We start from the raw sequence: 13,227 nt of genomic DNA, 5'->3' as shown, positions 1-13,227 counted from the left end.
AGTTGGAGAGTGAACTTTTGAAGTGGGGGCACCTCCACAAGAACAGGAGATTCCCTGCTTCAGAGAGGGTTGGTAACCAGTTTGTGGAGGACTATGGGAGTCATGTGCTCATTCTTACTCTCTCCACTGATGTGTTGGTTTTGCATGCAAGTAGGATACAGTGACTTTAGTATGAGGTATGTGTTTTGGCATGGATGTAGCATTGCTCCTCATTTATTAAAGAGTATTTGAAGTAGTTCATAGCATCTCTAGTGAGCTAGAGACCACAATATAGAAAACAGAATGGATATCATTAGAATTGTGGCAAAACTCTGGTTTCTTCTCCTGTCAGAAATGTCAACCGTGAAACTGTTTAAAAAAGAGAATAATCCTGCTGATGAGGCGCTCAACACCAAAGCTCTATTTGTTTGCAGAATAAAGGGCATCTTTGAATTGTTTCTTCACATGCATTTCTAACTTTCCATCCATTCTTAGAATAACACCAGATCAATATGCATCCAGTGCCCTTGATTGTGCCTCAAAAGGCACAAGCTAATGATGCCGACAGCTATTGAAAAGCTTTCCATTTGGCCCAATGTTGGATAAATTATCCTGAAGAAAATTGTACAACCTTTTCCAGTAATGCTATTAATGCAAGGCATGCCATCAGCAATATATCTCAGTACTTAATAATACATTATAGGATTTGTTTAAAAAAAGGGGGGGATAATGGAGGAGCAATCTTTTTAACTACTGAAAAAAGTATTCCTGATATTTGTTTTGTACTTTCTTCAATTTTTCCTCTCAAAGAAAAGTTAAATTGTTTTTTTTGGGGGGGGGAGAGAAAGACTGTCTTTTCTGTGTAGCATTTTAAGAAAAGAGATAGATGCAGAATATCATTTTACTCTTTTTGGAATGTTAAATAACAACTGATCCTTCTGAAATAGTTATGCTAAAGTAGCCTAAGAAACAGTGCTTTGGATGAGATGGGATGGGAGACACGAAGTATAATAGAAATAATACATTCCGGCTGCAGTCCTATACAGCAACTGTACCTGGTAGTAATTCTATTGAACTCAGTGGGGCTTGTCATTAACTTAAGCAAAAAAGGCAAATTTCCAATTATATGTAGGCATCTCATCAGCCTTTCCTTGTGTCTTGTTTGACTATTGTCAATAAACCCTGAATAAGATACAGTGGTCTGGTCTAGCAGAAATTTTAAGTTCTCTGAAGCAAGTGACTTCTGCTATGCTGATAACTTTTGTTGACAATCTACACTTTTTCTTGGGTTGCTGTATAATTTCTCTATCATTTTTACTAAAAGTTAACCAGCAGACTTTATAGGATAATTATTAGTTGGCAGGTTGCTAAAGTACATATGAGATCCTAGCACACTGACTCCAGCAACAAATAATAAAACTAATGTTATTTTAACAACGGCAGTAAGTGCAGCGCTATGCCGTTTTGACACCATATCCTCAGGGCATCAGCTTATCTAGCAAAACCATCAGATAACACTTTGTTTTATCAAGGAAGGTGCAGGCTTAAAGCGAGGTGTAGGCAAATGAATGGTCCGTCTCTTACAACAACACTTAGAGGAAAGCAGTCATTATTATTATTTTATCAACCAGTTTGAATTAATATATTAAACTACTTTTCTTCTTGGTCTTGAGGTGGTGAAAACACTGTTTAGAAAGTATACCATTTCAACCATTTGTATGAGTCATTCACTTCAGGGCTTATTCACACAAAAGGCGAACCGGAGAGCTGGTAAACACAAGAAACTCAATGTGGAAATGCCCCTATGAAATAACTTCCTGGTGGTGGGTGGGCCCATTGGGCCATCTTTTTAAAAATATATATCACACTTACTAAGTAATTGCTATAATCAACAGCCAGTACTGATCATACTCACTAGATTGATTTCAATTCCAAATATGGGATAAATAAGTGAATGTAATGAACGTCTGTTTTCATCTTTGGTGTTTTTCTCCAATATCTCTAGTGGGAAAGGGCAGGTTATCCAGGACCAAGGGCAACAACTACCTAACAATACTCCTGTTGGTGGCACCTGGTGAGGGACTATGAATAAGAGTATAAGAAGCTCTGTTGGATCAGGCCATCTCGTCCAGCATCCTGTTCTCACAGTGGCAAACCAGCTACCTATGGGATATAATACTTTCTGTGTGAAGTATTATGCTAAGCCAAGGACAGGGAACCTGTGGCCCTCCGGATATCCATGGACACAATGTTTCTACATAGAATTCTACAATTCTATGATTCTATGCGACATTTTCAAGGCACAAGCAATGCATACATTGGCCTTGAAGTGATCCCTGGGTTTCATGGCTTTGGATCATTCATACATTGCAGTTTTAGTGGATACATATTACAAATTTTGCATCTACCCACAATGTAATATGGCATGTTGATTTAATACGGTATACACCACAAAACATGCTGTAGGGAAAGGGACACATTCACTTGCCAAGAATTGTCTGTAATCTGAAGGAATCTTAGTGCCAATATTACATTTCAGCAGTTTCTCTCCTCTCCCCCTCCACATCTTCCTTCCCCCTCCTGTAAACTCATTTTAATATTTTCTAGACTATTATAGCTACATCATGGCATTGTTCTTTGAATAGCACTTGCACTTAACTATGTGTGTATATTGTGAATTTGTAATGTCTCCCTAATTTGACAGTCATTAATATCCTTTTATTTGAACAGTCATTAGTTTGCCTCTGCTTTTGTGAGCTGAGCACACAATAAGCTAGCGTTTGGATTTATATGCTCTTTTACTTCTCCCCATCTCTGAACAGCTTGCTCATACACACACACAAATCACAGCAGGGCAGGGTTGTGAGTCAGTAGGAAGGGTGAAAATATTGGACAATGCAGTGGTCCACGCCTATGGGAGCTGTTGCAGTGAGGAGATAATAAGGGCGGAAATGGGTCAAGGAGCATGGGATGGTCATGACTTCTGTCCTGGAAGAGGAAGGAAGAAACAAGGGAGAGTGCAGTTTGACAGAGGAGGGGGAATGAGAACTGGGCAAGCCACATGTGACCAGTCCCCAGTCCTCCTAACCTGAGAAAGACAATGAAATTGCTTCAAAAGTGCCTGGGGCCTGGGAAAATGTAGAAAAGAAAAGAGAAACAAATAAGAGGGGGACTCAGTACAGAAAAAGGGAAGAAAATGAGACTACAGCACAGTGAAGGGAATCCTCTGGATAATGAATAATTTACTCATTATTTGTTCAAAAAGAGAATTATCCAGTTCTTCAGTAAAAAAAAAAAGGCGCCCAGCCCACAAATCATTTAAAAAAGGAAGAGACACTCCCTGCTCTCAGGATTACAATATAAAAATACATGACACCAAAGGAGAATGGATTGGGAGGGAGGAGGAAATAAGCAAACTCCGGTCCAAGTTCTTAAGTGCAAATCATTCTAATGACCAACCAAGTTGAACAATAAAAAGGCGCTCACATTGCTGATCTCACAGGTGTGCTGAGAGAGTGGCCCTTCATCCCTTTTATCCTGTGCTACAGCCTGATACAGTGACTGATCCCATGTGAAAGTTGATGGAGGGAGGAGTTTGGCTTCGATCAAAGCTACTGGTGCCACCACATCCCTCCCTCCCTCCCTCCCTCCCTCCCTCCCTTCCTTCTGATACAGCCTGCTGTAATTGCAGGACTTTTTTCAGCCAAAACTCACCAGAACTCAGTTCTGGCACCTCTCAGGTGGGCTCCATTGCCATTATAAGAGAACAAGGGAGGTGTTCATGGTGAGTTCCGGCACCTCTTTTTCTAGAAAGAATAGCACTGTGTAATTGGATAAATAAGATTGCTTTGGATCCATTAAAAACAATCCAGGTGGTATGTCTCCCTCAGAGGCCACTTGCAAAATATATCCCTCTGCCTCTCACCCACTTCCTCCTGCCGCCCCCTTTGCCCAATAAAGAGCAGCGATTGGAAACTATTACAATACTAGCATTTCAAGCTAGTAACACTTATGGATAGCTAAGTCAGCACGGACAAAAGCCTGTGAATATGTTAGAGTTGCAGTGTTGCAAAAATGGTGTTATTCATCTTGGGTTGTTTTCTTCTGCAACATACTCCCTAATTTGTAGTACAGAAGGAAACAGAAAGCTAAGGAGTCTGTATTCAGAGTTTGTCTCAGACACTGGAAGAGTGAGTCATACGCAACTAAGTCTTGCAGGAAAAGTCTTGACACATCAGACTGGGATTGGAAAATAAATATTTGATTACAAACCCCTGCAATATTATTATTTTTTTGAAAGAAAAACCTGAGTAATGTTAAAGGTCAGAAGTTAATGTTTGTTTTTTTCCGGGTAAAAATTTAGTTACGGAAACGTTGAGACATGTTCTGTGAATAACAGAGCTTTAGATTGCATCAAATTATAGTTTCAATGCACTACGGAGATTTATGAAAAGTTTTGCAAAGTGTCACTAGCCTGAGTTTGAAGAGAAAGGCAGACAGAGTGAAGGCCGCACTAAATAACATACAATTATATTAGATAGGTAACTCGCCCTTGAGTGCTGCCTCTTGTCTTCTGCTGTCTTGCCTACATCAAACAGCTAGTTACCTCTAGAAACTCATAAACAAGGTATAATGAACACAATTCCTTTTTGTGACTGCATGCCCAGGCACATGAGGCCCTCAGCACAGTGAGGGGTCAACCATAGAAATAAAATGTGGGACATTTTGAATTGGGTTGAAAATCCGCCACAGCTTTATTGATTACAGGTGTAAGTAAGACGGTTTTGGCAAAGGCATTGGGTATGTATCCATCATAAAGCAGCCCGATTGCCGGTTGATAAGCAAGTGGAGGTTGACCCAGGGTTTGGGGGTCCTCCCTGACATTCCCCAGGTGATACAATCCCACTGGAGCCACCATTGGGAAGGGTGCTATGGCCCATCAGCTCCCACATGGACTACCGGACAGACATCCCTTCCTGGAATCCTTTAACAGAATGTCAGCTAAGGCTCCAACCTAATGCCTTATCTGCCAAAGTTGGGACTTTTTTTTTCATGAAAGCAGTGTTATGTGTAAAGATGTATTTGTCTCTGCCTTGTACGCTTAAATTCAAGTCATTCCGGTTACTAAACATGTTTGTGAAGTATGCTAACTTCGCTAGCCAATCTGTGTGAGCTAAATAATTTGCAACTCAAGCTTTTAGTTCAAAAGAAATGCATGTAATCCTTCTCTTAACTCAAATAGTCTCTGCAGCACATGGCCCCAGAGGCAACGATTATTTGTGTGAGGTGGAGGTTGTCACAGTCGATTTCTGAACATAAGATATCAAACACTAATTGGAATATATAAAAAAATAAAAAAAATTGTCCAGCAGCACCTTAGAGACCAGCTAAGTTTGTTCTTGGTATAAGCTGTCATGTGCATGCACACTTCTTCAGGTATTTGAAGAAGTGTGCATGCACACGAAAGCTTATACCAATAATTTTTTTGAAAAAATTATATATTTTGACTGCATCAGACCAACACGGCTACCTACCTGAATCTAAAACACTAATTGGCTTTGAGAATCATAAAAGAGCTATCATTTTGTCCATCCCTTTTGCTGTATTAGATAAGCACTTCGTGGAATACTTCAGCTAGCTCTAGCCAAAGGCAGCACCTGTGTATCAGGTGAGCTGTAATAGTCACTCAAAACAAATCCCTGTATGAGCATCTTGTGGTGAACTATTGCCGTATCTTCCGCTAGCCACCAGAGAGTAGTGTGGTTACAAATGTCAACACTGGATTATACTTGTTGTTGACACCCATCTATCTCATAAGACAATGGAGCACGCTTCTGGGGGCTGAAGTTGAACTGCAGCATTAGGAGCACTGAAGTGACCTCCCCGGGGCTGCCCAGACAAGACCCTTCTCTCGGCCACACTGATGTGGTCCATAGAAAAGCGAGAGCAATACGTGTGGCACCAGCTTGGCTGCAGGAGTTGCCGGAAGGAGGCGTACGAGGCTGGCAAAAGAAAGAAGTTGTCAGAGGTATTCATCGTGCCAGTTAAGGATTACATGCAATAATTATTTGGAGTTTACTTATAAACCTAGCAACCCACTTGCACAGGCTTCATAACCTGCTTCTGGATCACGAGCCACTGGCTGGGAAATACTGATTCAGTGGACAAACCTTTGTAGCCTCCTGTATTGTGGAGGCTAACTGTCTAATTCAGACCCCTGGAAGTACACCTTTGAGAATTTTGTTGATGGTGATGAGTGCAGTGGAAGACACTTGTCCCCATTCTAACTGCTCACATATTTGTTTTAAAGACAAGTAGAATACCCAAGTAGGATACCCAAGGAGGGACTCTCTCTCTACTTCAGAGGTGGCGGACTTATGTGGCTCCACTGGCCAGATCCTTATCTGGATCAGCCTCAAGGACCAAATTTCAAAGGTGGATGGGACCATCCTCCTGTCAATCATCTAACAACACAATGACATCGGGTGAGTGGTGCTTGGAATCCACAAAATCATGGTTTGGGGGAAATGGCCACCACTCCTCTATACTCATTTCTATAGTCAAAGACTCCTAAAAGTTTGGTGACATAATACTGTCCTTTGTAAAAACTAGCATGGCCTGCCCATCTATGTGTTTAATAATTCTGTGTTGAATTATGAATGTTACATGGCCCAGGCAAAAATTGGGACAGAAATAAGGCTTATGAACACCCAGATAGAGCAAAATGTGGCTAGCAGACAGGAGTTTCATATATTAAGTGGTTTGGGTACAATATTCAATGTATTGAATGTCTGTGAAACAACCCATCCTATCATAGCCTACAACAGCTTGTCAAAGCCCAATTTGTTCTGTAGATGCCTTGTTGCTACACAGCTTGGACTCTTTTGCATGTCTAAACACTGCCGTCCTGGCAAGCTGAGATCTGAACTTGTCTCTGTTAAACATCTGTGCTTGAATTACCAGTGTTGTGTTCCTTTGACCTGGTTCATTTGAACTGCACTGGAAGTAAGCATTGCAACCACTAAATCTAACTTCAGGGTGTGAACTGTTGCTGGGTGATGATAGCAAATTGGATAATGAGCTCTCCAAGGGGCCATGAGAGCACCGGAGATCCCATGTTCTCAAAGGAAAAAGCAAAACCCAAACTCTTCAAATCAGATTGGAAGGGAAAACAGAGAGCAGGGTGTACATTGTGTTTTCGGGCAGCTCTTTTTGTTTTTTTGTTTTTAATGACTCAGTGTGTATCTAATGACCAGTTCAGAACTGTCAGGATAGTTCCCCAGTTCCCGGTTCAAAGGTACTACTCTGTCCACATGTAATGGGAGAAGGAGTGAGGCAGAATAGCCTTCCTTCTGGGATGGGAGCCATGCTGTTTTCATCTCTTCCCCCTTGCTTTCATCAGCTGTCCTAACCACTTGCTATCTATCTTTAGCTGTGTACATATGTGGCCTTTGAAGCACACAGAGGTCACTTTTTCACAGTGCTCTTCTGTACATAGTGGCTCGCAGTTTGCACACCTTTGTGCAATAACCTCATCTAAAGCAGCAGCTACTACCCATGTTGTCTGTGGGCATTTTTCAAGCCAATGTTTTTGCCATAGACTCACTCACTCACTCACTCACTCACTCACTCACTCACTCTACCTATCTACCTATCTACCTATCTACCTATCTACCTATCTACCTATCTACCTATCTACCTATCATCTACACACACACACATCACAGTGTTTTGAAAGAGAAGGGCTGGAAATTGGTGTGTTTATGTATTGATGTAAAAAGCTATATACTGGTATACAGAGGGGGCTGAGTTAGTGCTTCCTGTCTTGCCTATTTCATTCATAGACAAGTTAAACATGGCAAGGCAGAGTGGCAGCATCTGTAGATCTGCCCCCACAGGAGATGAGCTGAGAGAGCCCTCTCTGTGTACACATGTATTCAGCAAGTGCACGAGAAGTGCATTTTGGGACCTAATCAGATTATAACCGTTCCAGCAGAATGCACTTTAGAAAGACAAATAGTGTAAGACAGAGATGACATCATGTATACAGCACCTCCAAAAGGTGCCAGCATCCAGCACTGAATGCACATTATCATGCAGCGTGTACGCGCCCTAGGTCTTTTCCCTTGCTGGTCTCACTGTTCCGCCCCCCCTCCTTTCTCTATTCTCTGTCCAAGGGAGTTCTTCTCAACAGACACTCCCCACCTGTTCCTCCACCCACCATTCCATCATGCTCCCCTGATGCTATTCATCCTCCCATTCATTCTTTCTTTTATGTTGAGGTTATCATTATTTCCTGTTTGATGCCATTCCTAATGGATTGCTCTATGGGGAGAAGGATAGAGGAGGAGGAGAAGGTGGATCTTATTTTCATAATGAACGCATGCTAATAAGACTTAAGATGTAGGGGAGAAGGGTCACTCTGGGATTTATTCAACAGCATTTGTAACCCTGGCATTGATCCCAGAGCACCAGCAGCAAACTGAATAAAATAAACATCGGATTGCTGAATGGGGCTTTCTGAGGAAATTCACATGTGTTTCTCTGTTCCATAGTAAATATTTATGGATCTGTTCTTAGTTAATATTATTGACTCAGACTTAGGAGGAAAAAAGAGACTCAACCCGCACAAAAATTCAGAAGCTTTCCTAAACTATTAGATTATCCCATCTAATGCTCAATAATATCACTTCCCTGTGTATATATTTCTGGAGAAACACCAAGGAGTGTTTGATGTGCTTTCATTAATCCTTGTACATATAATATTACTCATATAAGAAGGGAATACAATTTAACTAACGCCATATTGTAGTCAAACGTCAGAGTTAAAAAAGCAAACAAATGGACCCAACCCTGTAGGGCCTTGGCCAATCATCTTTTGCTGGAGACTTGCAACAAAGGATTGGCTGCTGAAGCCGTATATTAATTTCCCACACACGCACAGACACCCTTGATCTTTGTCCCATTTTCTGTCTACTTATCAGGAGTCCATTGGACAAGCCACCCTCGCAGGATGCTAACTGTGTGAAGGGGAGAAGTGGGGTGGCAGTCACCGGCCTCGCCACCCACAGATTGGAGGTGGTGGTGGGGTCTGAAACAGGGAGCCTGCTCTATGTAGGATCCCCACATAGTTAAGAAACCTGCATGATCCAGTGTAGAACATTGTAGAACAGCTTCTCTGCATCAGGATTTCCCCCCCTACTATGTGACTACGTAGGGTGTGGTGATGCGGGAGGGCAGACCCAGTCCCAGCAGACCCAGAACCCACATGTGATTCTAGTTGCATCTGAAGGGAGCACTGTGTAGGGAAGTTTTAAATGTTTGATTGTGTTTTTAATATTTTGTTGTGATCTGGCCACAGTGGCTGGGGCTACCCCATATAAATATATATAAATAATGAAAGTATAAATAATAAATATAAATAATAAAAGTATTATTAGTATTAGCTTTATAAGCTGCCTATTTTGTTTCCAGGCTTGGTTTAAATGTGCTGGTATTGGCCTTCAAAGTTGCAAATCAGGGGTGGGAAACCTGTGTCCCTCCAGATGTTGCTTGACTACAGCTTCCATCATACCTGACCATTGGACAAAGTGGCTGAGGCTGATGGGAGTTGTAGGCCCCCGTGTCGGAAGGGCTGCAGGTTCCCCAGTATTGCTTTAAGTGGCTTTGGTGCTCAGAGGTCTGCACTGGTGGCCAATCTGCTACTGGTTCAATGTTTGTTTGCTATTAGTATGTAAAGCCCTTAACAAATTGGGAGCAGTTTACCTATGAGATTGCCTTACCCAGTACTTTTCTTCTAGAAAAACAGGGGCCGGTACTACATGCCCTTGAGTACCCCCAGAAGAAAATAAGCACTGGCCTTACCCCATATGTGCCCATTCGACTGCTTTAATTGGTGGAATGGGCACATAATACCCAAACCGCATCTGTAAGAGCTCAACCATTTAGTGTGGCAGCACCAACACTCCTTGCCTATTGATATCAGGCAAGGACATTCTTAATTAGACAAGCCTACTCAGATGTTTAGAAAGTTTGTATGAGTTTTAATCTATTTTAGTCTAATCTATTGCAGTTTCAATCTTACGCATGCTTTAAATTAAGGCTGTAATTATTTTAGTGATATTTTTATTATTTTAGCTTTTTTTGTAAACTGTTTTGAAGTCCCCCTACCTCCGTGCAATTTTATGAAATAAAATCAATCAATCAATCTGGAGGAGACATGTGAGGATCTTGGCTTTCACATGGAAGGGTGCATATGGATTGAAATCTTCTTTTAGTTACTTGGAACATTGAAGAGAAGGAGAGACAGCTGTGTCTTCCTCCATGTCAGGGACTGGCTAGATGAGGAGGAATGGTGGGAGGCTACAGCGGGGAAACTGCCCCCCCCCCGGCCCAGGGAAGCATCAGAGTGGGAAACCCCAGAGCCAGGAGAGTGATGGTGGGATGCTGGAGAAAGGTCAGAGGATGAAGGGGGTGCAGATGGGTTAGAGGCTGAGCAAGCAACAAGATTAAGTGAAACTGAGGCAGCTGAGGAGGAGGAGGAGACTGAGGCTGTGAGATTCCCAGCCACCTGCCAGTTCCACTGTTTCCTTATCCCTTCCTCCTCTGTCCCCAAGAATGAGGAGGGTGTTACCTGTAGCAGAACAAAAGGCACAAGGAGCCCCTCCTCAAAGGAGTTTGAGAGGGTTGAGAAGACGGCTACCTGGGGAAGAGCCTTGGGAGGAAGTGGGAGGTTCAGATCCTCAGTTCTGGCAACTGCCACACCAGGCTCCACATGCCCGTGGAGTTCTCTGTTGTGTTTTGTCTCTCTGAATAAAGAATCGACCTTCCTGCTCATCTCTGAGTTCATGGGCTAAACTGCAGCTGAACTAGCCCTGCCACTCCAACATTCAGAATAGTTTGTAAGGCAGGACAGAGAATGACATCACGGTTTGCCTTGTCCTGTGGTCTTAAGAAGAAGAAGAAGCCTAAGTGATGTCCCCAACCACACACCAAGTCAACCTTCTTAAGGGAAGTATCTCGAAAGCATTAGTTTTTTGTTTGATCCAGCAGCACCTTCCTTTGCTAGGGGTTAGCTAGGTAGCCAGGTGAAAAAGAGGATGTGGCTCATGCATCTTCCTGCAGAAGAGCTACAGCTTGTCAGTCTCTCCCCTCCCCCCAAAACCCCACCATTCTAAATTACCTCTAATGAGGTTTCAGCCTGCATTGGCTCTCCTATTTCCGGGGGAGCTGTTTGAGAATTCCCCAGTCATTTGTATTCAATGCCAAGACACCAGTTGTTAAGTTGTGGGCGAACATAGCAGACAACACAGCGATTTCTCCAGAGCAGCTCTTTACTTGTAAGCTGGACAGAACTGAACAGCAAACAGCTCAGCCGGCCTGCTTTTATAGGCAGCCGGCTGTCAACATTGTAGCAACAACAACCCAGGGTTTCCCGCCTAAAATAACTGACGTGGACCTGAGTGAAAACTATCTACAGTATCCCCCTGCTGGCCCAGGGTGAGAACTTCAGTACATAACACCCCTCCCCACCGAGATAAGGCGTTAGTTACAATCGTAATGGTTTCCTTATATACAGCACTACACGTAATGGTTCAATTAGGCACAAAAGCATATCGGTTACATTTCCCATACTTAGACCAACAGTGATACATGTCCAACAACATAGTCCTTTAAATAAGTTGGTGCATAGTGGTTGCGGAGCTTCTCTTGGATCGTGTCCCACGGTGTTGCCTGGACTGCTTCAGGCACAACCAATGCTCGGGCCGTCTCAAACACCTCAGGCCCATAGAGGCTGAGGAATAGGCCCCGCTTACGCTCCTGTGATACTTGCGTCAGCTCGTTGGCTTGGAGGTAGCAGTCGAACCGAGCGAGGTAGGAGTCCCATGATTCAGAGGCTGGCGCAAACGGCGGTAGAGGCACAAGTGAAGCCATGATTCCGATGCTGGCGTGAAGGGTGATGGATGGAACACCGTGCTCTAGCCAGAACAGTCAGCTCTGAATTGGTTCTGTTCAGTGATTTCGCTCAGTGATTCAGCTCAGTGATTAAGCTCTGCTCAGAGGTGGCTGCATCTGGCTGTGCTCTGATGTCCATCGATCCCATCCTCGTTGCCAGTGTTAAGTTGTGGGCGAACATAGCAGACGACACAGCGATTTCTCCAGAGCAGCTCTTTACTTGTAAGCTGGACAGAACTGAACAACAAACAGCTCAGCCGGCCTGCTTTTATAGGCAGCCTGCTGTCAACATTGTAGCAACAACAACCCAGGGTTTCCCGCCTAAAATAACTGACGTGGACCTGAGTGAAAACTATCTACAGTATCCCCCTGCTGGCCCAGGGTGAGAACTTCAGTACATAACACCAGTGGAAAGGCAACTCTGCCTCCAGACATGGAGCTTTTATAATAGTAAATTTGGGGAAAGGTGGGAAGCCCACTGCTGTCAGTACTGCTTCTCCTAGACCCAAATGTGTGTGTGTGTTTGCGGGGGGAGCTCAGAAAATCTAACTCATTGAGACAAGTCTGACCAACTGTGCAATCTCCCAGATGTAATGAGTCATCACGCAGAAGTTAAAGCCTAAATTGTTCTAAAAATCTGCAAATCCTTATGTGACAGAAATAGCCCCTGCCTTCTGGGAGTTCCACTCTCCCTGCATGCAATGACAGGCCTCAGACATCCACTACTGGGAGAGGGGAAGGGTCAGCGATGAATGGTAACTGACGGTAGCTGAATAAGGTGAAGAGGGAAGCACACTTCCTCATTTTGACAAGCATAGAAATCATGATCTCATAAATGGCCAAGCTTTGCCTTTCCCAAGTCATTTTTTCACATTATTGCTCTCCCCAATTGTACTATTAAACTGTTTTCCTGATTATAATGCTAGTGCTTCTATCCCTGATTCTAATGTTCCTTTAGCACTGTATATTACATGTTGCATCATGGATCTGTGGCTTTTTAAATTGAAAAATGTCACATTAACTTTTAAATGATGTGAAAGAACTATATGCTAGAAGACCACCACAAATTTTATCATGGAAATTGCATCAGAAAACTGATGCAACCATTATTTTCTGGTTTAAAAAGGTTGCAAAAGAATGGGGTTTTTTTTGAAAACAATTAGCCTGGAAATTAGTGCTAAACATCCACTACATTCCATTAGTTTTATGCTGTGTGAAAGATCACATGAAATGTGGAAATTAACAAGTAAGGAAATGTTGGGTAAACAAAATAAAGTATTTTCTGAATGCAGC

This window comes from Podarcis raffonei, chromosome 9 (assembly GCF_027172205.1).
Source record: "Podarcis raffonei isolate rPodRaf1 chromosome 9, rPodRaf1.pri, whole genome shotgun sequence".
Taxonomy (NCBI): domain Eukaryota; kingdom Metazoa; phylum Chordata; class Lepidosauria; order Squamata; family Lacertidae; genus Podarcis; species Podarcis raffonei.
The sequence above is the reverse complement of the archived record's forward strand: the minus strand, read 5'-3'. Positions refer to the sequence as shown.